Source organism: Leucoraja erinacea, chromosome 17, assembly GCF_028641065.1.
Source record: "Leucoraja erinacea ecotype New England chromosome 17, Leri_hhj_1, whole genome shotgun sequence".
NCBI lineage: Eukaryota > Metazoa > Chordata > Chondrichthyes > Rajiformes > Rajidae > Leucoraja > Leucoraja erinaceus.
In genome coordinates, this window is record NC_073393.1 from 4171617 (window position 1) to 4196461 (window position 24845).

The 24845-nt window shown below is 44.8% G+C and overlaps 1 protein-coding gene across 4 annotated transcripts in view; it reads right to left on the reverse strand.

Annotated features, from left to right (window-relative positions):
* Positions 1-24845, reverse strand: part of znf423 (zinc finger protein 423) — a 356073-nt gene that overhangs the window by 185735 nt on the left and 145493 nt on the right. The gene's annotated exons all lie outside the window — the stretch shown is intronic.

The following is a 24845-nucleotide window of genomic DNA, read 5'->3' on the forward strand; positions in this document are numbered from 1 at the left end:
TGCATCAGGAAAAAATATTGGCTTCTATTCAACAAGCTTCCAAACTGACATTGGTTTAAGGATGGCACCACAAAGTTTTGGTTGCTAACCATATTCTCAAAGCACAAGCAATTGGTTAAGGTAGACACAAAGTGCCGGAGTAACTCAACGTGTCAGGCAGCATCCCTGGAGAACAAGGATAGGTGACATTTCGGGTCAGGACACTTCTTCACACTGTATGGGTAGCAGTCTGAAGAAGAGTTCTGGCCCGAAACATCACCCATCCTTTTTGGGTTACTCCAACATTTTGTGTCTATCTTTGGTATAAACCATCATCTGCAGTTCTCTATTTCTATAGTTGGTTACGGTGATATGACATGCGATGCCAAGTTTAGTTACCTTTAGTTTAGAGATACAGCATGAAAACCAGCCTTTGGACCCGTTGAGTCCACGCCGACCATCGATCACCCGTCACACACTAGTTCTATGTTTTCCCACTTTCTCATCCACTCCCTACACACTCGGGCCAATTTACAGAGGGCCAATTAACCTATAAACCCCACGTCTTTGGTATTGTGGTATTATGCAAAAATAGTGTAAGGCTGGGCAGACGGGCACTAGGACCCTGTGTGACAGAAGCCAGGCTCCAGTAACCGGATGTGACTGGAACCCTGGGGTGTGGGCAGTTAGGGAGTTGCCTGGGCTGGCACATGAGGCTGTTGCTGTTGCTGCTGTTGTACAGAGTTGTTAAATAAAGAGATACTCCGTTTACGTCGTCGTACGAGCCTTATTACAAGCATAACTCGACAGGTATGTGGGAGGAAACTCATGCGGTCACTGGGAAGGACATGCAGACTCCACACGGACAGCACCGGAGACCAGAACGAACCCTGATCTCTGGCGCTGTGAGGCAGCAGCGCTACCAGCAAACTGTGCCGCCTACATTGTGTGCAGGGAAGTGATTTGGCCTTCATTTTAAATATCAAACAGATACATTTCAATGCAATGTAAACTGCTATCTGATCACAACGTTTTATATGCATAAGTACAGCAAATACCAAGGAACACAACAAATACTCTTTCAGACTGTTTGAAAATATTACCCGAGTGTTCCCCAACGATTTGAGCAGCAGCATAGTTTGACCTTTAGTTTATAATAGTCTTGCTGATGGCATCATATTGCAGGATTCTTCAGTAGTTTGAACAAATGTACCACGCAAGTTTATTTCAGATTAAAAAAAAACACATTTTTGCTAATTTAGAAAAGCACACTCTCCCTTGCAATTGGAAACCATTCTTGCTAACAGAATCTAGCATTCAACAGAATGTAACAAACACTTTAGAGTGGATTAAGGTCATTAAAAAGTACTAATCCTCCGATATAAGCTTGTTCAAGCACAGCAGCATCGAGCTTGTGGTCTTTTGAATGCGTTCTCAATGTTCGTCTGAGAAACCCGCTTCTAGGGATGTTTGCTGTTAACATTTGCGGCCAAACGTATTGTATATTCGCACCACGACATGTCTGTGCACATACTTACATATGTGGTTACATACTTAGATCAGACAGATAATCTTTGATCAACATCAGATGACCACAATGTTTAAGAAAGAACTGCAGATGTTGGAGAAATCGAAGGTAGACAAAAATGCTGGAGAAACTCAGAGGGTGAGGCAGCATCTAAGGAGCAAAGGAATAGGTGACCTTTTGGGTCAAGACTTCCATTAGTCTGAAGAAGGATCTTGACCCGAAACGTCACCTATTCCTTCGCTCCATAGACGCTGCCTCACCTGCTGAGTTTCTCCAGCATTTTTGTCTACCTCAGATGACCACAATAATCACTGCAGCTATTGAGGATATAATCAGCGGGTTAGGTAACATCTCCATGCTACTCCAGCATCTGATAGAGTCATAGAGTCTTGCAGTGAAGAAACAGGCCCTTCAGCACAACTTGCCCACACCGACCAACATGTCCCAACTACACGAGTCGTACCTGCCGGCGTTTGACCAATATCCCTCTAATGTTCCCGATGTTGGGGGAGTCCAGAACCAGGGGCCACAGTTTCAGAATAAGGAGTAAGTCATTTAGAATGGAGATGAGGAAAAACGTTTTCCACACAGAGGGTTGTGAATCTGTGGAATTCTCTGCCTCAGAAGACAGTGGAGGCCAATTCTCTGGCTGCTTTCAAGAGAGAGTCAGGGGATATGGGGAGAAGGCAGGAATGGGGTAATGAATGTGGATGATCAGCCATGATCACAGTGAAGGTCTGAATGACCTACTCCTGCACCTATTGTCTATTGTCTATCCATGTACCTGTCTAAATGTTTCTTAAATGTTGCAATAGTACCTGCCTCAACGACCTCGTTCGGCAGCTCGTTCCATACACCCACGAACCTTTGCATGGAAAAGTTACCCCTCAGGTCCCTGTTAAATCTTCCCCCCCCCCCCCCCCCCGCCGCCTCCTTAAACCGCCTACTTCCTTGTATCTAAACAGCATTCAGATTCAATTTTAATTGTCATTGTATCAGTACAGAGACAAACGAAATGCATTACAGAGACAACGAAATGCATTACAGAGACAACGAAATGCTGACGTGTAGACACAAGGAACTGCTGATGTTGGTTTTTAAAAAAGTCCCAAAGTGCCAGAGTAACTCAGCGAGGCAGGCAGCATCTCTGCAGAATATGGATAGATGGCGTATCGAGTCGAGAACCTTCACCCTTCTTCAGACTGATTGTGGTGGGGAGGGTTAAAAGAAAGCTGGGAGAGAGGAGGGGCAGCTAATAGATTGATACAGGTGAGGGGGGGGGGGGGGGGGGGTTGACAGGCGATTTTATTGCGTATGAGATGAATAAATCTGATTGATTGATTGGTAGACAATTGAAAAAGCTAGGCCCATCGCAACAACATGTGTGGTTATCATCAAAATATAGATTTTGATGCAGAAAAGCATTAACAATAATTAAATATCAATGTGGTAATAAGCAGGCAAAATTGGACTGTACTTTGACATAAAAGGGGTAATGGAACCTAAAATTTCAGATCAAGAGTCAAGATTGTTTAATTGTCATGTAACGAAAAGCAACAATTACATTCTTAATTGAGAATTGACAAAAACGCTGGAGAAACTCAGCGGGTGCGGCAGCATTTAAGGTGCGAAGGAATAGGTGACGTTTCGGGTCGCGACCCTTCTTCAGACTGATTTGATTCTTAATTGAGAGAATGAGTTGGTTTATTTGCTCATCCAAAGGACTAAAGATCAGTTCAGTTGCGTTTATTGTCACGTGTACCGAGGTACAGTGGAAAGCTTGTTGTTGCGTGCTGCCCAGTCAGCAGAAAGACAATACGTGATTACAATCGAGCCGCGCAGTACACTTACAGTCCACGGGAATAAAGTTTAGTGTTTACGAAAGAACTGCAGACGCTGGAAAATCGAAAGTTGACAAAAATGCTGGAGAAACTCAGCGGGTGCGGCAGCATCTATGGAGCAAAGGGAATAGGCAACGTATCGGGCCGAAACCCTTCTTCAGACTGATAAAGTTTAGTGCAAGGTAAAGCCAGCAAAGTTTGATCAAGGATAGTCCGAGGGTCATCAAGGAGGTAGATAGTAGTTCAGCACTGCTCTCTGGTTTTGGTAGGATGGTTCAGTTGCCTGATAACAGCCTGATAAAACTAACGGATGCAACATCTCTGTTGAACCACCTCCCCTTCTTCCCACTGTAATAATGTACAAGTAACAGTTATTTTTTCTGTCCCCAACGACTAAGTGGCCTTGGAATGATAATCGTTTGACACAGAGCACTCTGAACTGAGCCACAGCTGATGCAAAACCTTCTTTCAGCCCCATTACTCCTGCAATAATGATTAGTCACCCTATATTTTTTTCCCAAGCATGAAGACAATACAATTCTTGCTTGCAACCTAATTACCCATGACACGTGTAATTAGTCAAAACAAATGCATTTCCAAAACAAGCAAGTCACTGATTACGGTACCTATTCTGGTGACAAAACATGCATGTATAATGAAATGCTTACTTAATTACTTTACTGATAACTGGAACATGGCAGCGCAAATGACACTGCGCTACTTGTGATCTGAAGCCTTGCAAAGATGTCGTGAAGGCACGATGGAGGAAGCCTTCTTGTGAAATTCTCAATTATGCGCCATTTACGTTGCAAGGGTTTTCTCATCTGACTGCTGCGATGCTGCATTTTTACATTTTAATTGAATTGTTTGTAGGTACGGGCAAGGTGTTGGAAGTGACAGCATAACTAAGTTATCCAGGCATGTCAAACCAAGCCAGCATGAAACTTCATCCAAAGAGACCATTTGCAGCCCAGTGCAAGAGCTCATTAAAAAGTGTCCTGCCAGCTGGTCAGCCTGACCTTAATCTGAGCGCAACGTAGATTAGTGTCAGAGGTGGCAGCTACCAGTCTCACAGCAATAGTTAAACTCAGCCATGAACAATTGCTGCTGCTGGGGGTGCAACCATGCATGACTGTAGAGCACCTCTTAGAAGCAATGCGTAGCATACTTCTGTACAGCCTCATCGAAGGCTGAGCGTGTGGAATTTGTATGTGTACAAAGGAACTGCAGATGCTGGGCTCAAGCGAAGATTTTAGACACCGAAAAGCTGGAGTTACTCGGCGGGACAGGCAGCATCTCTGGAGAAAAGGAATGGGTGACGTTTCAGGTCATAGAAACATAGACATAGAAAATAGGTGCAGGAGTAGGCCATTCGGCCCTTCGAGCCTGCACCGCCATTCAATATGATCATCCAACTCAGTATCCTGTACCTGCCTTCTCTCCATACCCCCTGATCCCTTTAGCCACAAGGGCCACATCTAACTCCCTCTTAAATATAGACAATGAACTGGCCTCAACTACCTTCTGTGGCAGAGAATTCCAGGGATTCACCACTCTCTGTGTGAAAAATTTGAGACTGAGCGTCGGGGGAAAGGGAAACGAGAGATATTGACGGTGATGTGGAGAGATGTAGAACAAATGACTGAAAGATAAGCACAAAAAGGTAACGATAATAAAGGAAACAGGCCATCGTGAGCTGTACGCTAGGTGAGAAGGAGTAGGAGCAATGAGGCTCAACGGGTCTCGACCCGAAACGTCACCCATTCCTTCTCTCCAGAGATGCTGCCTGTCCCGCTGAGTTACACCAGCTTTTTGTGTCTATCTTCGAGGCTCAACAATATATACCTTTAGAAAGTGGAAAATGTACTTCAATATTAGAAGGGTGAATCACATGAAGGACAATAGACAATAGGTGCACGAGCAGGCCATTCGGCCCATCGATCCAGCACCACCAATTCAATGTGACCATGGCTGATCATCCACAATCAGTACCCCGTTCCTGCCTTCTCCCATATCCCCTGACTCCGCTATTTTTAAGAGCCCTATCTAGCTCCCTCTTGAAAGCATCCAGAGAACCTGCCTCCACCGCTCTCTGAGACAGAGAATTCCACAGACTCACCACTCTTTGTGAGAAAAAGTGTTTCCTTGTCTCCGTTCTAAATGGCTTACTCCTTATTCTTAAAAAGGACTATCATGACAGGCAGCTGAGAGGTTGATTAAAGAATTAGTTTGAAGATAGGACATAGAGAACACTTCAAACAAATACGGACACAAAAAGCCGGAGTAACTCATCCGGACAGGCAGCATCTCTGGAGAGAAGGAATAGGTGACGTTTCGGGTTGAGACCCTTCTTCAGTCTCTGATTCCTCAGCGAGTTACTCCAGCTTTCAGTATCTATATTTGGTGTAAACAAATATCTGCAGTTCCTTCTTAAGCACTTCAAACAATGCTATATTTGCATGAGTTTCCAAAGCTTTTGGTTTTGGTATTGGAAGCACTTAAAATTGAGGATAAGCAGATGGCCATAAATGGATGAAAACAGAGATGTATAAAGTGAAAGGGAAGTCGAAAGTTTATGGAGCGGAATGCCACTCAGCCATTCACAGCACAAAAGAGCTTCTCATCACGTGTACTTCAATTTTACTCCATCTTCACTAAGAACATAACACTATCATCGCCAAGTCACTAATAATTCTGTCCTGGACATCATATTGCCTTGTGTAGGAAGAAACTGCAGATGCCGGTCGAAATCGAAGGTAGACACAAAATGCTCGAGTTACTCAGCGGGACAGGCAGCATCTCTGGAGAGAAGGAATGGGTGACGTTTCGGGTCGAAACCCATCCTCAGACTGATGGGTCAGTCTGATGGGTCAGTCTGAAGAAGGGTCTCGACCCGAAACGTCACCCATCATATTGCCTTCTTGTATTGTCTTCAGGTCAAAATCTTGATGCTTGCTGTTCATAAGTTTATAAGACATAGGTGCTGAATTAGGCCATTCGGCCCATCAGGCAATCATGGCCAATCTACCTTTCTCTCTAAAGCCCATTCTCCTGCTTTTTACTGATAACCCCTGATACCTGTACTAATAAAGAACCTGTCAATCTGCACTTTAAAAAAAATCCATTGATTTGGCCTCCACCACCATCTGTGGCAATGAATTCCACAGATTCACCACCTTCTGGCTAAATAAATTCTTCCATTCCAAAGGCACCCCTTTTAGTTTAGAGATATAGCGTGGAAACATGCTGGAGAAAAGCCACGCAGATCACGGGGAGAACGTACAAACTCCGTACAGACAGCACCCATAGTCGGGATCGAACCCGGGTCTCCGGCACTGCAAGCGGTGTAAGGCAGCAACTCTACCGCTGCGCCACCGTGACCGCCCGTTTATTTTGAGGCTGTGCCCTCTGGTCCTAGACTTCCCCACTAGTGGACACAATCTCTCCACATCCACTCGATCTAGGCCTTTCATTATTTCTATTCATATATTCACCTACAGTATCAGAAGCAGAATGATTCGTGAGGGATGAAACCCGTCACTGTCACCAACAATGTGGTCTGCCAAATACTAAGAATAACATTTACATGAGAAAGAAATGCTAAATTATTAATTCAGTCAAACAATATCTAGTTTAGCTGCTCATCTGAGGTGGATTCTTTAGACTTTAGAGTCCCAGCGAGGAAACAGGCCCTTCAGCCCGCCGTGTCCGCGCAGACCAGCGATCCCCGTACGCCAGTACTATCCCAAAACACTAGCGACAATTTAGAATTTTACCAAAGCCAATGAACCTACTAACCTGCACGTCTCTGTCGTGTGGGAGGAAACCGGAGCACCCGGAGAAAACCCACGCGGGTCATGGGGAGAAGGTACAAACTCCGTACAGGCAGCAGCCGTGGTCAGGATTGAACCTGGGTCTCTGGCGCTGTGAGGCAGCAGCTCTACCCGCTGCGCCAGCGTGTTGCAGAATCGCAATGTGCGATGCCTTGTGTTTTCTGAATACTGAAACCGACCCTTGAGCTTGGTGTGAAGGAGGTGAGGCAGCCCCCCCGCTGAGTGCTGGACGGATAGGTGACGTTTCACAGCTGGAGTCAGGCAGCATCTCTGGAGAACATGACTGGGCAACATTATGGATCGAGACCCGTCTGATGAAAGGTCTCAACCCGAAAGATCGTCTGTCTGCGTTCTCCAGAGTTGCTGCCTGACCTGCTGAGTTACTCCAGCACTTTGTCTCCTTCCGTGTATTAACCAGCATCTGCGGTTCTTTGTTTCACACAGATTCTATACACCTCCCCTGGTTTTGTAAAGTCATGGCATAAATCTGGGTTTGCAATGACTGTGTTTAGGGAATTTCAGGCAAGGTTTTTGGCCAGAAGTAACTGCAATAGCAAGTTACTGTACTATCCTTGAGGAAGCCAAGGTATGCAAAGATTACTTGCCCTGTTTGCTGAATCAAATAAAATGGGTTTTCCAGGTCAGTAACTTCGTTCCAGCAATAGCCAAGGGCTGAGTTGGTTATTTATATCCAGACTTGGAACCCCACCAGGGGCTAAAGAGTTGAAGAGCGTCAGGACTTCTAATGCCCGACGAACGAACGAACAGCAAATCCTCCAAAGAGCAGGTTTTTGGTTTGTTCGCCATCATCAACTAAAATAGAACGGATTCTTTGGCAAGAGTGGAGAGTGGTTGATTACCCTGTGTAACAAGTAACGGAACAATGAAACTCTTGCTTGTAGCAGCGTAACATGTCGGTAGACACAGTGATCATAGATAGCACAATCGACAAAAAAACCAGTCAACACCTTTTAAAAAGCCCCGCTATATGTTGGCGGCACGACTCACCCGTTGCAGCGGCCCCTACAGCCTGCCTGTCTTTTTTTAATTTTTTGTCTAGTTAAATGTAGTGTTGGTAATAGTGTTTTTTTTTAATGTGTATATGTGGGGGAGAGGGGGAAGCTTTAAAATCTCTTCGGGAGACCCGACCTTTTCCCTGTCGGGTCTCCGTTGTCGTTGGGGCCTAGCACCGTGGAGCGGCCTCCAACCTGAACGACCCGGGGGCTCGGGAGACTGCGGAGCTGCGGACTACTCACCTGCAGCTGCAGATCCGGTGGACTGGGACATCGGGAGCTCGCGGGAACGGTTGAGGAGACCGTTTCCCGGAGCTCCCGCAACGCGACTTCTCCAGCCCGTGTCGCGGGGTTTGAACGACCCGGAGCGGGGACGTACATCGCCCGGTGCGGCTTAATGGCTGTGGGACATTCCAGCGCCCGCCGGGGGCTCCAACATTGTGACTTTTAGACCGGGAGCGGGGCCCTAAATCGCTCGGCACGGCCTAAAATGGCCGTGGGACTTATCATCGCCCGTCTGGGGCTTGGATATTGGGAGAGAAATGGAGAACAGGGGAGAGAAAAGACTTTGCCTTCCATCACAGTGGGTTCACTGTGATGGATGTTTGTGTCAATTAGATTGTGTGTATGTCTGTAGGAAATTGTTTTTGTTTGTATGGCTATGGAAACAGAATTTCGTTTGAGCCTCAATGAGGCTCAAATGACAATAAATTGTATTGTATTGTATTGTATATCAGTGGGAAACAAAAGCCCAAAGTCCCAGGCACAACCAAGACAGTTTGCAGTTTGATGTTGTGGGAAGGAACTGCAGATGCTGATTTAAATACACAAAATGCTGGAGTAACTCAGCGGGACAGGCAGAGAGAAGGAATGGGTGACGCTTCAGGTCGAGACCCTTATTGAGACTTCTGAAGAAGGGACTCGATCCTAAACGTCACCCATTCCTTCTCTCCAGAGATGCTGCCTGCCCCGCTGAGTTACTCCAGCATTTTCTGTCTATCTTCAGATTGTAGTTTGGTTTGGTGCCTGTGGCAGTGTTTGTAGGCGTTCAAGTTCCTGATGGTTGTTGGGAAGAAGCTGTTCCTGAACCTGGTGGTCACAGTTTTCAGACTCCTCCCCCTTCTTCCTCATGGCAGGAGTGAGACGAGAGCATGGCCAGGATGGTGTGGGGCTCTGATGATGCTGGCTGCCTTTATGAAAATCTCATTCCATAGATAATGGAAAACTATTCGTAGAAACAAATGGCTGAGAAAGGGTCTCGACCCATCCATTTTCTCCAATGGAAAACTATTGATACACAAAAGGCTGGAGTAACTCAGTGGGACAAGAGAGAAGGAACGGGTGACGTTTTGGGTCGAGACCCTTCTTCGGAATGAGAGTCAGGGGAGAGGGAAACGAGAGATATAGACGGTGATGTAGAGATAGAGAACAAAGAAATGAAAGATAGGCAAAAAAGTAACATTAAGCAAGGATGTAGTCCATTGTTAACTTAAAATCAATTGAAACATTGATGTTATTGAAAATGACACAGATGAAAAGACGAGGAAGGTGTGGAGGTCAAAGTCAATGGATATTTTTGAGACGGACATAGATTCTTGATAAGTGCGAGTGTCAGAGGTGATATGGGGTTGAACCACGGGGTGATGGGGAGAGGGCAGGAGAATGGGGTTGCGAGGGAAAAATAGATCAGCTATGATTTGAATGGTGGAGCTTGCCTAATGGCCAAATGGCCCAATTCTGCTCCTATCACTTATGAACTTATAGAATGATAGAAAATAGGTGCAGGAGTAGGCCATTCGGCCCTTCGAGCCTGCACCGCCATTCAATATGATCATGGCTGATCATCCAAATCAATATCCCATACCTGCCTTCTCTCCATACCCCCTGATCCCTTTAGCCACAAGGGCCACATCTAACTCCCTCTTAAATATAACCAATGAACTGGCCGCAACTACCTTCTGTGGTCTCGGTCCTAAAAGATTTCCCCCTTATCCTTAAACTGTGACCCCTAGTTCTGGACTTCCCCAATATCGGGAACAATCTTCCTGAATCTAGCCTGTCCAAACCCTTAAGAATGTTGTAAGTTTCTATAAGATCCCCTCTAAATCTTTTAAATCTAGCCAATGAACTGGCCTCAACTACCTTCTGTGGCAGAGAATTCCACAGATTCACCACTCTCTGTATAAAAAATGATTTTCTCATCTCGGTCCTAAAAGACTTCCCTCTTATCCTTATGAAAATGTCCTTGTCGCTTTCAGCGTGAGTTTGAAGTTCAGACTGACCCACCTTCACATCCACAGGCCACAAGTACCGGAGTGGCAAGTCCAGAAACTAGCAAGAGTCCTTCTTGCAGGAAATTATCGATAGCAGCTAGGCTTCCCACAGATTGGTTCACTACATTGGATTCAGCAGACAATCTGGTGCTCAGATCCCTAATGAATCCATCACTAGTTCTGATGAAAAGTCAATGATCTGAAACATTGATTCTTTGTTCTCTCTCAACAGAGACTGTTTGATCTGCTGAACATTTCAATTATGTGGGGGTTTTTTCGTCCCAAATGATTGTCCTGACCTCATGACACAGTAACAGGTTTTGATGAAGCATCAAGTGCAGCAACGAAGGCCCTTTAATCTATTAACCAAAAATTCCACTTCCTTTGTAGTCAAGGATACATAGCTATAAATTATTTATCACCTTATCGGAGATGTAGTCTTTGGTCTGAACACCTGCCCGACCAATGTCAAACCAGACTCAAACCAGACCCAAGGGTTTTGGGCCGAAACGTTGCCTATTTCCTTCGCTCCATAGATGCTGCCTCACCCGTTGAGTTTCTCCAGCATTTTTGTCTACCTTCGATTTTCCAGCATCTGCAGTTCCTTCTTAAACCTCCAGATTCAGGGACAGTTTCTTCCCAGCTGTTATCAGGCAACTAAATCATCCTATCACCAATAAGAGAGTGCTCCTGACCTACCATCTACCTCATTGGAGATCCTCGGACTATCTTTAATCGGTCTTTACTGGACTTCATCTTACACAAAACATTATTCCCTTCATCATATATCTGAACACTGTGGATGGCTCGATTGTAATCATGTATAGTCTTTCCACCGAAAGTATCTGTATTCTTTGTTCGAGTTTATTTTTTCGTTGAGTGAACGGAGGCCAAAGAGAGTGACAACATGCAAAGTGCAAAGAAGGGCGAGGTGGTTCAACTGGCTTTCGACAAGGTTCCACATAAGAGATTAGTATACAAACTTAAAGCACATGGTATTGGGGGTTCAGTATTGATGTGGATAGAGAACTGGCTGGCAGACAGGAAGCAAAGAGTAGGAGTAAACGGGTCCTTTTCAGAATGGCAGGCAGTGACTAGTGGGGTACCGCAAGGCTCAGTGCTGGGACCCCAGCTATTTACAATATATATTAATGATTTGGACGAGGGAATTGAATGCAACATCTCCAAGTTTGCGGATGACACGAAGCTGGGGGGCAGCGTTAGCTGTGAGGAGGATGCTAGGAGGCTGCAAGGTGACTTGGATAGGCTGGGTGAGTGGGCAAATGCATGGCAGATGCAGTATAATGTGGATAAATGTGAGGTTATCCACTTTGGTGGCAAAAACAGGAAAGTAGACTATTATCTGAATGGTGGCCGATTAGGAAAAGGGGAGATGCAACGAGACCTGGGTACACCATGGTACACCAGTCATTGAAAGTAGGCATGCAGGTGCAGCAGGCAGTGAAGAAAGCGAATGGTATGTTAGCATTCATAGCAAAAGGATTTGAGTATAGGAGCAGGGAGGTTCTACTGCAGTTGTACAGGGGCTTGGTGAGACCACACCTGGAGTATTGCATACAGTTTTGGTCTCCTAATCTGAGGAAAGACATTCTTGCCGTAGAGGGAGTACAGAGAAGGTTCACCAGGCTGATTCCTGGGATGTCAGGACTTTCATATGAAGAAAGACTGGATAGTCTCGGCTTGTACTCGCTAGAATTTAGAAGACAGAGGGGGGATCTTATAGAAACTTACAAAATTCTTAAGGGGTTGCACAGGCTAGATGCAGGAAGATTGTTCCCGGTGTTGGGGAGGTCCAGAACAAGGGGTCACAGTTTAAGGATAAGGGGGAAATCTTTTAGGACCGAGATGAGAAAATATTTTTCACACAGAGAGTGGTGAATCTGTGGAATTCTCTGCCACAGAAGGTAGTTGAGGCCAGTTCATTGGCTATATTTAAGAGGGAGTTAGATGTGGCCCTTGTGGCTAAAGGGATCAGGGGGTATGGAGGAAGGCAGGTACAGGATACTGAGTTGGATGATCATATTGAATGGCGGTGCAGGCACGAAGGGCTGAATGGCCTACTCCTGCACCTAATTTCTATGTTTCTATGTCACACGGTGCATGTCCTCCCCTCCCAGAGGGAGTAATCAGACAAGCTCTGTCTCTATTCCCTGGAGCGCAGGAGGATGAGTGGTGATCTTATAGAGGTGTATAAAATCATGAGAGAAATAGATCGGGTAGATTCACAGAATCTCTTGCCCAGAGTAGGGGAATCGAGGACCAGAGGACATGGGTTCAAGGTGAAAAGGAAAAGATTTAATAGGAATCTGAGGTGTAAGTTTTTCACACAAAGTGTGGAACATGCTGCCAGAGGAGGTGGTTGAGGCTGGGACTATCCCAGCGTTTAAGAAACAGTTAGATGGGTTAATGGATGGGACAGGTTAGGAGGGATATGGACCAAGCGCAGGCAGGTGGGACTAGTGTAGCTGGGACGTGTGGGCAAGTTGGGCCGAAGGGCCTGTTTCCACGCTGTATCACTCTATGACTCTAAGCTACAGACAGAAATCAAGGGTCACACACTGCCTTGTCGCAACCAAAGATATATCACACCCGACCCAAATACAGTGATTAAGTCATAGAAACATAGAAACATAGAAATTAGGTGCAGGAGTAGGCCATTCGGCCCTTCGAGCCTGCACCGCCATTCAATATGATCATGGCTGATCATCCAACTCAGTATCCCGTACCTGCCTTCTCTCCATACCCCCTGATCCCCTTAGCCACAAGGGCCACATCTAACTCCCTCTTAAATATAGCCAATGAACTGGCCTCAATTACCCTCTGTGGCAGAGAGTTCCAGAGATTCACCACTCTCTGCGTGAAAAAAGTTCTTCTCATCTCGGTTTTAAAGGATTTCCCCTTTATCCTTAAGCTGTGACCCCTTGTCCTGGACTTCCCTAACATCGGGAACAATCTTCCTGCATCTAGCCTGTCCAACCCCTTAAGAATTTTGTAAGTTTCTATAAGATCCCCTCTCAATCTTCTAAATTCTAGAGAGTATAAACCAAGTCTATCCAGTCTTTCTTCATAAGACAATAAGTCGTTGAGAATATTTGTCTGGAAGCTTTATCTGTTGATGTATTTGGAGATGGTGGAAATTAGATCAGCAACGATGGGAAAAGATCCAAATTGAAGAACCATAAAATGTCCAAGAAACAAAAATCAAAACTGATCAAAAACTCAAAAAATTATGCCAGTATTTACCCAGTAACGACGATCATTTTAAAACGGATTATTATATTGTTTTAAAAATACTAAACCAAACAGCACAACTAATTCAGATGCTACACTACCACAGCAGATGTAAATATAATGGAGAATAATCTTAGTTTTGGCAAATGTTTGGCAAAATCTTGCCAGAATTTTGAGAATTGATTGGTATGGGCATTTTTAATAACATTTTTTTTAACCAAAGTCATTTAACCCACAATCCTGCACGTCTTTGGAGCGTGGGAGCAAACCAGAGCAGCCAGCGAAAACTCACGCAAGTCACAGGGAGAACGTAAAACTCCGTACAGACGGCGCCCGTGGTCAGGATCGAACCCGGGTCTCTGGCGCTGTGAGGCGGCAACTCTACCGCTGCGCCACTGGGCCGCCTCTTGCTGAATGGTAACTGACCACGAGAGAGAGGCCACAATGCCAGAGACATTGGTCTGGCAAAATCTCTGACACTCACCCACTGATTCTGCAATCTAACTCGCCACTTCATGGGAGCAACATTAAAACAAAGCTCACAACATTCTCCTGGAGCACGAGGATGTGGAACTGCCAACAGCTGCTCTGAGTGAAGTGACACATATATTTTAACTATATAGCTGCTTCATCTCATATTCGAAATAAACAAGCATCTGTTTCTCTCTTAAATATAAAGATACTACTGTTTTCCTACATTTACCTATTAAAATCCATTGCAAGTGAAAACTAATGTTGAAGAACATGTTCCTTTGTGTATAATTCACAAATTAAATTGGAAACATCTGTTTGCCAATTCAAGCAGCAATCCTTTAAATCCTTAAGGGTGAAAGGCTTCAATCAACTATTTCGGGATTCATTGTGCAGACTTCCACACAAGGCTATTATTGTATTGCATTATTATTAGCTGTGGTCAAATAATTTAGATCGGGGTTCCAAGCAAAACAGGGAGTTAGAAATGCTGTTAACATGTAGGTTCGGCTGTAACTGTTCAGTTAATGCGAATTTTAACTTTCCAGTGCTTGCCTTGCATAAGTTATGTACTGTGATGCAAATTACTAATTTCCGCTTGCTCTGGAGACTGCGCTGGTATGAGTTGGTCCAATTTATAATTGAACAGTTTTAACCGTGCTGAAGCGCAGCTACATTCAAACTTTTGGTTCCTGGGTTCAAAAAGGGCTGTCTGAACGGCTCTGTACATTAGCAGGCAAATCAATGGTGCTATAAATGTCCCACTGTGCAATGTGCTCAGTATAGATTCACTGGCAATTGAATTCCGCTCTTCATATATTTCAACTACTGGTGATAAAAACCTACGTGCAAAAAACTGCCTCAATCAGAAAAAAAAACGTGCAGCAGACTGCGTAATTATCGCTCGTGTTTAACGTCTGAAATATGCTTTTTGCGAATTTCTTAAAGATTTCAATTTGGATTTGAAAAGTACTGCAGGTGATTTTTCATGTAATGAATGTGATTTGGAGTATTTACCAGGGAAAGTAACATCAGCGTTTTATAAGTAAGCCATTAGGCGTGCAATAAATAACGCTTCTGCAGAATCAAACTACAGAGAGATGGGCAACACAGTGTGATTAAGATCTTTGTGTTGGTAGGACGTGCAGATGCTGGTTTAAACTGTAGATAGACACAAAAAGCTGGAGTAACTCAGCGGGACAGGCAGCATCTCTGGTGCAAAGGAATGGGTGGCGTTTCGACAGGCCAGTACAAAGGAGGGTCTCGACCCGAAACGTCACCCATTCCTTCTCTCCAGAGATGCTGCCTGTCCCGTTGAGTTACTCCAGCATTTCCGTGTCCCTCTTGTGATTAAGATCTTACCGTTCGGCTTACAAACGCTAATGTTCTTTGTGCATTTCAGTAAACAGAATACACCGTGCAAGCGGTGATGTTAATGCTATTTGGCTTTCAGTTCTTTCTTTAAGCACCAGCAACTTTATCATACAAATTGATGGCCATGACAACACTAAAGGCTTAAACAAGCGTAACCAAGTGCAGAAGATCAATTTGTGACCATTACCAGAACCTAATACTGCATAAAATATTCTCGTTCAGGGGGTCCTAGCAATATTTGAATCTTGAATTGAAATTATTGTTTTATGAATTTAATCTTTTGAAAGGATAGTCGCCTGTCATCATTTTCGGTTCTTGCTGGCAAAGTGTGTTGATGATCACAATCATTACACGTTGTGGATCAATAACAAAGGACACCAGAAAAATCAACTTGAGGTCACAATCACATCAAATTAATTTTGCAATAATTCACAAATGCATATTGGGACATAATACGACAAGGATGTGTTACATTTGGCAACGTCAAGTCATTAATTTAAATTTTGCCAAAATAGATGCTGGAAGTTTCGATTCCCTGGGTATGCAAGCTTTTTAACTCGTTCATTCCTTCTACTTTCGGTTCACCGAATGCATCCAGATAGCGTTAACTGCTATTTCCCCCATTACCATCCTCAAAGTGAGTAAGCAGCCTTCGGTAATGTGAAGACCACAAACAGCACACAATACTGAGCCGTATCGCCACTAAACCTGGCGGGGACAATATCCACCTTCAATCTTCTTGGTCACATCCTCAGTAAGACAATTTTACCCCAGGCTAGGTTGAGCAGGCGAGGACTTTATTCCTTGTAGAGCAGGGGCATGAGGACTATACGATCATGAGAATAGATAGATAGATAGATAGATAGATAGATAGATAGACAGATAGATAGACAGATAGATAGATAGAGATAGATAGATAGATAGATAGATAGATAGATAGATAGACAGACAGGCAGACAGAAAGACAGACAGACAGACAGACAGACAGACAGACAGACAGACAGACAGACAGACAGACAGACAGACAGATAGATAGACAGATAGATAGATGCACAGAGTCTCTTACCCAGAGTAGGGAAATCAAGAACCATAGATTGAAGGTGAGAGAGGAAATATTTAATCGGAACAATAGACAATAGACAATAGGTGCAGGAGTAGGCCATTCAACCCTTCGAGCCAGCATCGCCATTCAATGTGATCATGGCTGATCATCCCCAATCAGCACCCCGTTCCTGCCTTCTCCCCATATCCTCTGACTCCACTATTTTTAATAGCTATATAGCTATATAGCTCTTTCGTGAAAGCATCCAGAGAACCTGCCACCACCGCACTCTGAGGCAGAGAATTCCACAGACTCACCACTCTCTGTGAGAAAAAGTGTTTCCTCGTCTCCGTTCTAAATGGCTTACTCCTTCTTCTTAAACTGTGGCCCCTGGTTCTGGACTCCCCCAACATCGGGAACATGTTTCCTGCCTCTAGCGTGTCCAAACCCTTAACAATCTTATATGTTTCAATGAGATCACCTCTCATCCTTCAAAACTCCAGAGTGTACAAGCCCAGCTGCTCCATTCTCTCAGCATATAACAGTCCCGCCATCCCGGGAATTAACCTTGTAAACCTACGCTGCACTCCCTCAATAACAACAATGTCCTTCCTCAAATTAGGGGACCAAAACTGCAGGTGTGGTCTCACTAGGGCTCTGTACAACTGCAGAAGGACCTCTTTGCTCCAAATATTCGATTCCTCTTGTTATAAAGGCCAACATGCCATTCGCTTTCTTCACTGCCTGCTGTACCTGCATGCTTACTTTCATTGACTGATGTACAAGGACCCCCCGATCCCGTTGTACTTCCCCTTTTCCCAACTTGACGCCATTTAGATAGTAATCTGCCTTCCTGTTTTTGCTACCAATGTGGATAACCTCACATTTATCCGCATTAAACTTCATCTGCCATGGATCTGCCCACTCCCCCAACCTGTCCAAGTCACCCTGCACTCTCAAAGCATCCTCCTCACAGTTCACACTGCCACCCAGCTTTGCGTTATCTGCAAATTTGCTAATGTTACTGTGAATCCCTTCATCCAAATCATTGATGTATATTGTAAATAGCTGCGGTCCCAGCACAGAGCCTTGCGGTTCCCCACTAGTCACTGCCTGCCATTCTGAAAGGGACCCGTCAATCCCTACTCTTTGTTTCCTGTCTGCCAACCACTTTTCTATCCATGTCAGCACTCTACTCCCAATACCATGAGCCCTAATTTTGCCCACTAATCTCCTATGTGGGACCTTATCAAATGCTTTCTGAAAGTCCAGGTACACTACATCCACTGGTGCTTCCTTGTCCATTTTCCTAGTTACATCTTCAAAAAATTCCAGAAGATTAGTCACGCATGATTTCCCCTTCGTAAATCCATGCTGACTCGGACCCATCCTGTTACTGCTATCCAAATGTGCGGCTATCTCATCTTTTATAATTGACTCCAGCATCTTCCCCACCACCGATGTCAGGCTAACTGGTCTATAAGAAGTAACTTTTTTACACAAAGGGTGGTGGGTGTATGGAATGAGCAACTGGAGAAGATAATTGAGGCAAGTACTATCATAATGTTTAAGAGGCATTTGGACAGGTACATGCATAGGATAGGTTTAGAGGATTATGGCCAAGCGTGTGCAGGTGGGACTAGTGTCGATGGGGCATGTTGGTCGGTGTGGGCAAGTTGGATGGAAGGGTCAGTTTCCACGCTGTATGACTCTATGACATCTATAGTGGTTGCTTCTTCCAAGATCCAGAGGTCAGTCGTGCAGAAACATAGAAACATAGAAATTTGGTGCAGGAGTAGGCCATTCGGCCCTTCGAGCCTGCACCGCCATTCAATATGATCATGGCTGATCATCCAACTAAGTATCCCGTACCTGCCTTCTCTCCATACCCCTGATCCCCTTAGCCACAAGGGCCACATCTAACTCCCTCTTAAATATAGCCAATGAACTGGCCTCAACTACCCTCTGTGGCAGAGAGTTCCAGAGATTCACCACTCTCTGTGTGAAAAAAGTTCTTCTCATCTCGGTTTTAAAGGATTTCCCCCTTATCCTTAAGCTGTGACCCCTTGTCCTGGACTTCCCCAACATCGGGAAGCAATCTTCCTGCATCTAGCCTGTCCAACCCCTTAAGAATTTTGTAAGTTTCTATAAGATCCCCTCTCAATCTTCTAAATTCTAGAGAGTATAAACCAAGTCTATCCAGTCTTTTTCTTCATAAGACAGTCCTGACATCCCAGGAATCAGTCTGGTGAACCGTCTCTGCACTCCCTCTATGGCAATAATGTCCTTCTATGCATCTGTTTAAGAAGAAACTGCAGATGCTGGAAAATCGAAGGCAGGCAAAACATTTTTTTCTCTTCTTTTTTATTTTATATGGATGTATGGTGATCTAATTTTTTTCGCTGTAAAGCACTTTGGCTTCAACATGATTTTGATTTAAAAGTGCTATTTAAATAAAAATGACTTACTTACTAAATGCGTGCGTTCAAGCAGAATGAGATCAAATCTCAGATTTTTATATTTACCATTTTCCCTTATAATTCACCTTTACAAACCATCCTGGGTGGTTTTATTGCCATAAATGATTTTATGGTAACCTGGCTAATTCCAGGTAAGAGAGTAAGTGGCAGGTTTAACTTTAAAATAACGCCCACTTATATATTGCATTTGAATGATTTAATATTGAAACTGCAGATTTGTGCCAAATATTCTTCAAGATTTATATTTCAGGGAAAAGGGATGAGAGATGCTGCTGTAATGTTGTTGGGCAACATGTGTCAATCAGATGGCCCACGCTTGGTCACGTGTGTGACCAGGCACATGAAAAATTGTGGAATCCATCTTTTCTAATTCTGAAAGCATTACAGGCATATTGTTTCGTGCACTGCACATATCATTCTTAATTTTTTTTCCCGAAGTTATCAAGTGAAATTTTTATGTAACAATGCTGACATTGTTTGTTTAGGGTCAGAGAGGTCAAATAGGACCGGCCACGTGTGTGTCTCTGATGTGAATTTTTTTTTTAAAACTAGAATGTTCATATCTTCGGCAGACACGCATTATATAGTTCTGTCGGTAGGAAAATGGCAATGAATAAAATTGGTCTCTCGCAAGAATCTATTCAACGTGATGACGCCTGGTCACGTGTGTGTGACATGCGGGTTCGCTTTCCAAAGAACGGCCCGGGTACGTACGCAAGATAAGACACAAAATGCCCGGAGTGGCTCAGCGGGACGGGCAGCATCTCCAAATAGAAGGAAATGGGTGACGTTTTCTTCTATTCGCCCATCCCTTCCCCTCCAGAGATGCTGCCTGGCCCGCTGAGTCACCCCAGCAATTTTGTGGCTGTCTTCGAGTGTAAACCGGCAACTGTAGCTCCTTCCTGCACTATGCTTCAAGATTATTTATCAAGATAGGCCGTGCAGAACCAAATGCTGACCCACATCTGAAACGGTATCTATTAATTAAATGTGTTTAATGTGAGATGTCTAACTGGGGTGACTCTTTGCAGAGCTTGGACGTGCAAAAACATAGAATTGCAGTTCTCAAGATGTGCTGCCTGACCTGCTGAGTTACTCCAGCACTTTGTGTCCTTTGCTATTGAACCGTTCACCTGCTTAGTGACGGAATATATTCTCCAACCTCTGTGTTTCATGTGGTTTTAGGATTTTGTGCATCTTCCATGAAGCAAAGAGTGTGCCATTGACTGGCAGTTTTTGAGAAAGAACTGTAGACGCTGAAAAAAAATCGAAGGTAGACAAAAATGCTGGAGAAACTCAGCGGGTGAGGCAGCATCTATGGAGCGAAGGAATAGGTGACGTTTCGGGTCAAGACCCGGAAGGGTCTCGACCCGAAACGTCGCCTATTCCTTCGAGAAGAAGGGTCTCGACCCGAAACGTCACCTATTCCTTCGAGAAGAAGGGTCTCGACCCGAAACGTCGCCTATTCCTTCAAGAAGAAGGGTCTCGACCCGAAACGTCGCCTATTCCTTCAAGAAGAAGGGTCTCGACCCGAAACGTCGCCTATTCCTTCAAGAAGGGCCTCGACCCGAAACGTCACCTATTCCTTCGAGAAGAAGGGTCTCGACCCGAAACGTCGCCTATTCCTTCGCTCCATAGATGCTGCCTCACCCGCTGAGTTTCTCCAGCATTTTTTGTCTACCTTCGCTTTCCCAGCATCTGCAGTTCCTTCTTAAACAAGAAAAAATGAATATCATTTTACGTTTACCAAATATAGGGCAAAATACTTCCCAATACTTTCATCTGCTGCGTAAAGTTTTTCAGCGCTGTATCCGTGGCCTCAGTTTTACAATAAGGTAGTCTTGCTCCGAGAATGATTTATTCCTGCAGCTGAAACATAATCTCCCCGTTTTTATAAATGCATCGGAGTTCCTCATTATTGGCCCACGAAGAAGGAAGGGTCCAGACTCCCCCGGGATGGCCCTGTCCCCCCGAGACGCTGAGTCCGGCTATATTTCAGGAACACATCAGGAATGTGTGGTGGTATTAGGGAGAATTATTTCCCAAAGGTGCTTTTTGTTCACAGACTGCCACCTGGGCTGTGTGATTAAACAAAATCACATACCAAAATGCAAGAAGGAAAATCATTGCAAACTGCATCATTAGTGACAACCCAGCCCCCTTCACCACCAACTCATATATTGCTTTGTGCTCATAGATAGCCCTCCTTTAGAGGGAGGGGGCAGACACAAATATTTAGCAACTGAATCAAGATTCAAGAGAGTTTATTGTCATGTGTCCCTGATAGGACAATGACATTCTTGCTTTGCTTCAGCACAACAGAACATAACAGGCATGAATACAGAACAGATCAGTGTGTCCATATACCATTATATACGTATATACACACATGAATAAATAAACTGATAAAGTGCAAATAACAGATAATGGGCTATTAATATTCAGAGTTTTGTCCGAGCCATGTTTAATAGCCTGATGGCTGTGGGAAGTATCTATTCCTGAACCTGGTCGTTGCAGAATTCAGGCTCCTGTACCTTCTACCTGAAGGTAGTAGAGAGATGAGTGTGTGGCCAGGATGGTGTGGGTCCTTGATGATACTGCCAGCCTTTTTGAGGCAGCAACTGCGATAGATCCCCTTGATGGAAGGAAGGTCAGAGCCGATGATGGACTGGGCAGTGTTTACTACTTTTTGTAGTCTTTTCCACTCCAGGGCGCTCAAGTTGCCGAACCAAGCCATGATGCAACCGGTCAGCATGCTCTCTACTGTGCACCTGTAGAATCTGAAAGAGGTGCAGCGACCAGGTGAGACGCAGGAGGAGCCCGGCCTGGACTCACCCCACAGAGCCCAGTCCCTCCACGCACTAGAGTCTCCCAAACCCTGCAGAGTAGTTACTAAGATGGCTGATCCGTGGGCGGTTGCTGCTGGGACGCAAGTCGGGGCCTGATCAACCCCGGCTGGGTCGCCTGGGCGAGGGTGTCTGATGTTGTGATGACCCCCGGTCATATCACTGAGGATGCGTCCCAGCGCATCTAGAAGATGTATATTTTTCACACTATATTCATGGAGGATTAAAATCAAGGACAGAATGACGTGGATTTCAAGTGATGGGTTGGGCTGGACATTAACATGTAGCCAAGACCTAAAATGTTATATTAATAACAGGTTTTTAAGTTTCAGGGATAGAATAGCAAATCTGCTGCAGATCTGGAAACACACTGTCAAAAGTTCCGTGAGAATTCGACCTCCCTGCTGCTCCTTTTACAAATTCTGAACACGGAACCATTAAAAAAAAGTGTGAGACAGTTGTTCAAGGAGGAACTGCAGATGCTGGAAAATCGAAGGTACACAAAAATGCTGGAGAAACTCAGCGGGTGCAGCAGCATCTATGGAGCGAAGGAGATAGGTAACGTTTCGGGCCGAGACCCTGTCAGGATTACAACAAAGTGTGTGGCTTGGGGAATGTGTTGGACCTCGCTGCCGCGCAGACTTAGTGGGCAGCACGGTGGCACAGCGGTAGAGTTGCTGCCTTACATTACTTGCAGCGCCGGAGACCCGGGTTCCATCCCCACTACAGGTGCTGTTGGTACGGAGTTTGAATGTTCTCCCCGTGACCTGCGTGGGGTTTCCTCCAAGATTTAGTTTAGTTTAGTTTTAGTGTAGTTTAGAGATACAGCGCTGAATCAGGCCCTTCGGCCCATGGTGTCCGTGCTGACCACGATCCCCGCACATTAACACCATCCTACACCCACTCGGGACAACTTCTTTGGAGTGTGGGAGGAAACCGGAGATGTACAAAATACGAGTGTACAGGCCAGATCTTTGCATCTATAGATTTCTGTTTCCTACAATGATCTTTATAGGATAGGTTTGGAGGGATATGGACCAAACACAGACAGGTGGGACTAGTGTAGCTGGGACCTGTTGGCCGGTGTGGGCTAGTTGGGACTGTTTCCACACAGTATCACTCTCTGACTATATCTCGAAGAAAACCCACGCAGGTTGGTTTTCGCACACACAAAAGACATACAGGTATGTAGGTTGATTGGCTTGGTGTATGTGTAAATCGTCCCTCGTGCGTGTAGGATAGTGTTAATGTACGGGGGTCGCTGGCGGGCGCGGCCTCGGTGGGATGAAGAGCCTGTTTCTGCGCGGTAAACTAAACCAAAACTACACTAAACTTGCAGGGAAAGTGTCTAAGAACACATCGTGAAATACACACTGCGTATTGTGAAGAATCTGGTATCGTAAAAATCCTAAACTGAACCCACTGATATTGTACAAGGACAGTTTCTATGCCAGCGAAATTAGCCATTTAGTAATCAAAGTGCATGGACTCAGTTCAGAAGTAAATGCAATTTTTAAAATATTCCTAATGTGTGCCTTTACTCCCCAGATTAATAATGCAAAGATAATGATGTCTATTTCTAATTTTTCCCAATCCAAATATTTGGTTCAGACACAGCCTTCTGTTGCAGTGTCATTTTAGGCAGCTATAAAACTGGCCCCCAGTACCAGAGCCACTCCAAGTGGCACTAATATTGAAAAATAAACGGCATGTGATTTTTCCTTCCAACACAATCAGATATTGACCGACAAGATGACTTTGACCCCATAGAAAGTGACTTTGCGACAACTCACAGATTGAGTTAGCGATTATACTGCCATCATTTATAGGTGATACTCAGTTAAATGGCCACTGAGTTAGTTACTCCAGCATTTTGCATTTACATCAGGGCGTGAGAATGAGAATCTAGATGCTGGGTCCCATTGTGTCGGGGCATAGAGCAGGGATAAGACTGACGCTCCGATCTGACTTCCATGAAACAGTTTATAATCTCAGCCCCACCATGGACAACAGATGCAGAGCAAAATCCCTGCCTACATGCGTTCAGTACTTGGCCTCGAACGAGCTATTTCAGCGGATGACAGGCTGAAATGAAATGCATCCCCTGAGAAATAAAAAATAAAATGCAAGAACAGACTCCCCATGCCCATACACCATTTTACAGGAACAACAATATTAACAGGACCAGGAATAGTCCGTCTCTATATCACCAATAAATGACAGCTACCTCAGAGGTGTTAACGCACCAAAAATGAAATAATAATAATCAAAATCTTTGAGGGCAAATAATGCCAGTGATGAAAAAAAAATCATCAATAGACAAAAGACAATAGGTGCAGGAGGAGGCCATTCGGCCCTTCGAGCCAGCACCGCCATTGAATGTGATCATGGCTGATCATCCTCAATCAGTACCCCATTCCTGCCTTCTCCCCATATCCCCTGACTCCGCTATCTTTAAGAGCCCTATCTAGCTCTCTCTTGAAAGCATCCAGAAAACCGGCCTCCACCGCGCTCTGAGGCAGAGAATTCCACAGACTTACCACTCTCTGTGTGAAAAAGTGTTTCATCGTCTCCGTTCTAAATGACTTACTCCTCAGCGGGTGAGGCAGCATCTGTGGAGCGAAGGCATAGGTGACGTTTCTTCAGACTGATGTGGGGATGGGGGGAAGCGGCGGAAACAGTGTCTCCGTCTCTTCCTTTCTTCTCCCCCCCCCCCTCCCCCCATTTTGGTCTACCTTAGATTTTTCCAGCATCTGCAGTTCGTTCTTAAAGCTTATTCTGGTGTCCATTGTACAATTCTCTTTCTCTGTGCCTGTACCCAGATTATAATCGCAAACTTGCAAAAAAAACATGTACAATTCTATTCCAATACCTGCACTATTCCTTGCAAAGAAAGCCAGGTACATCAGCTTC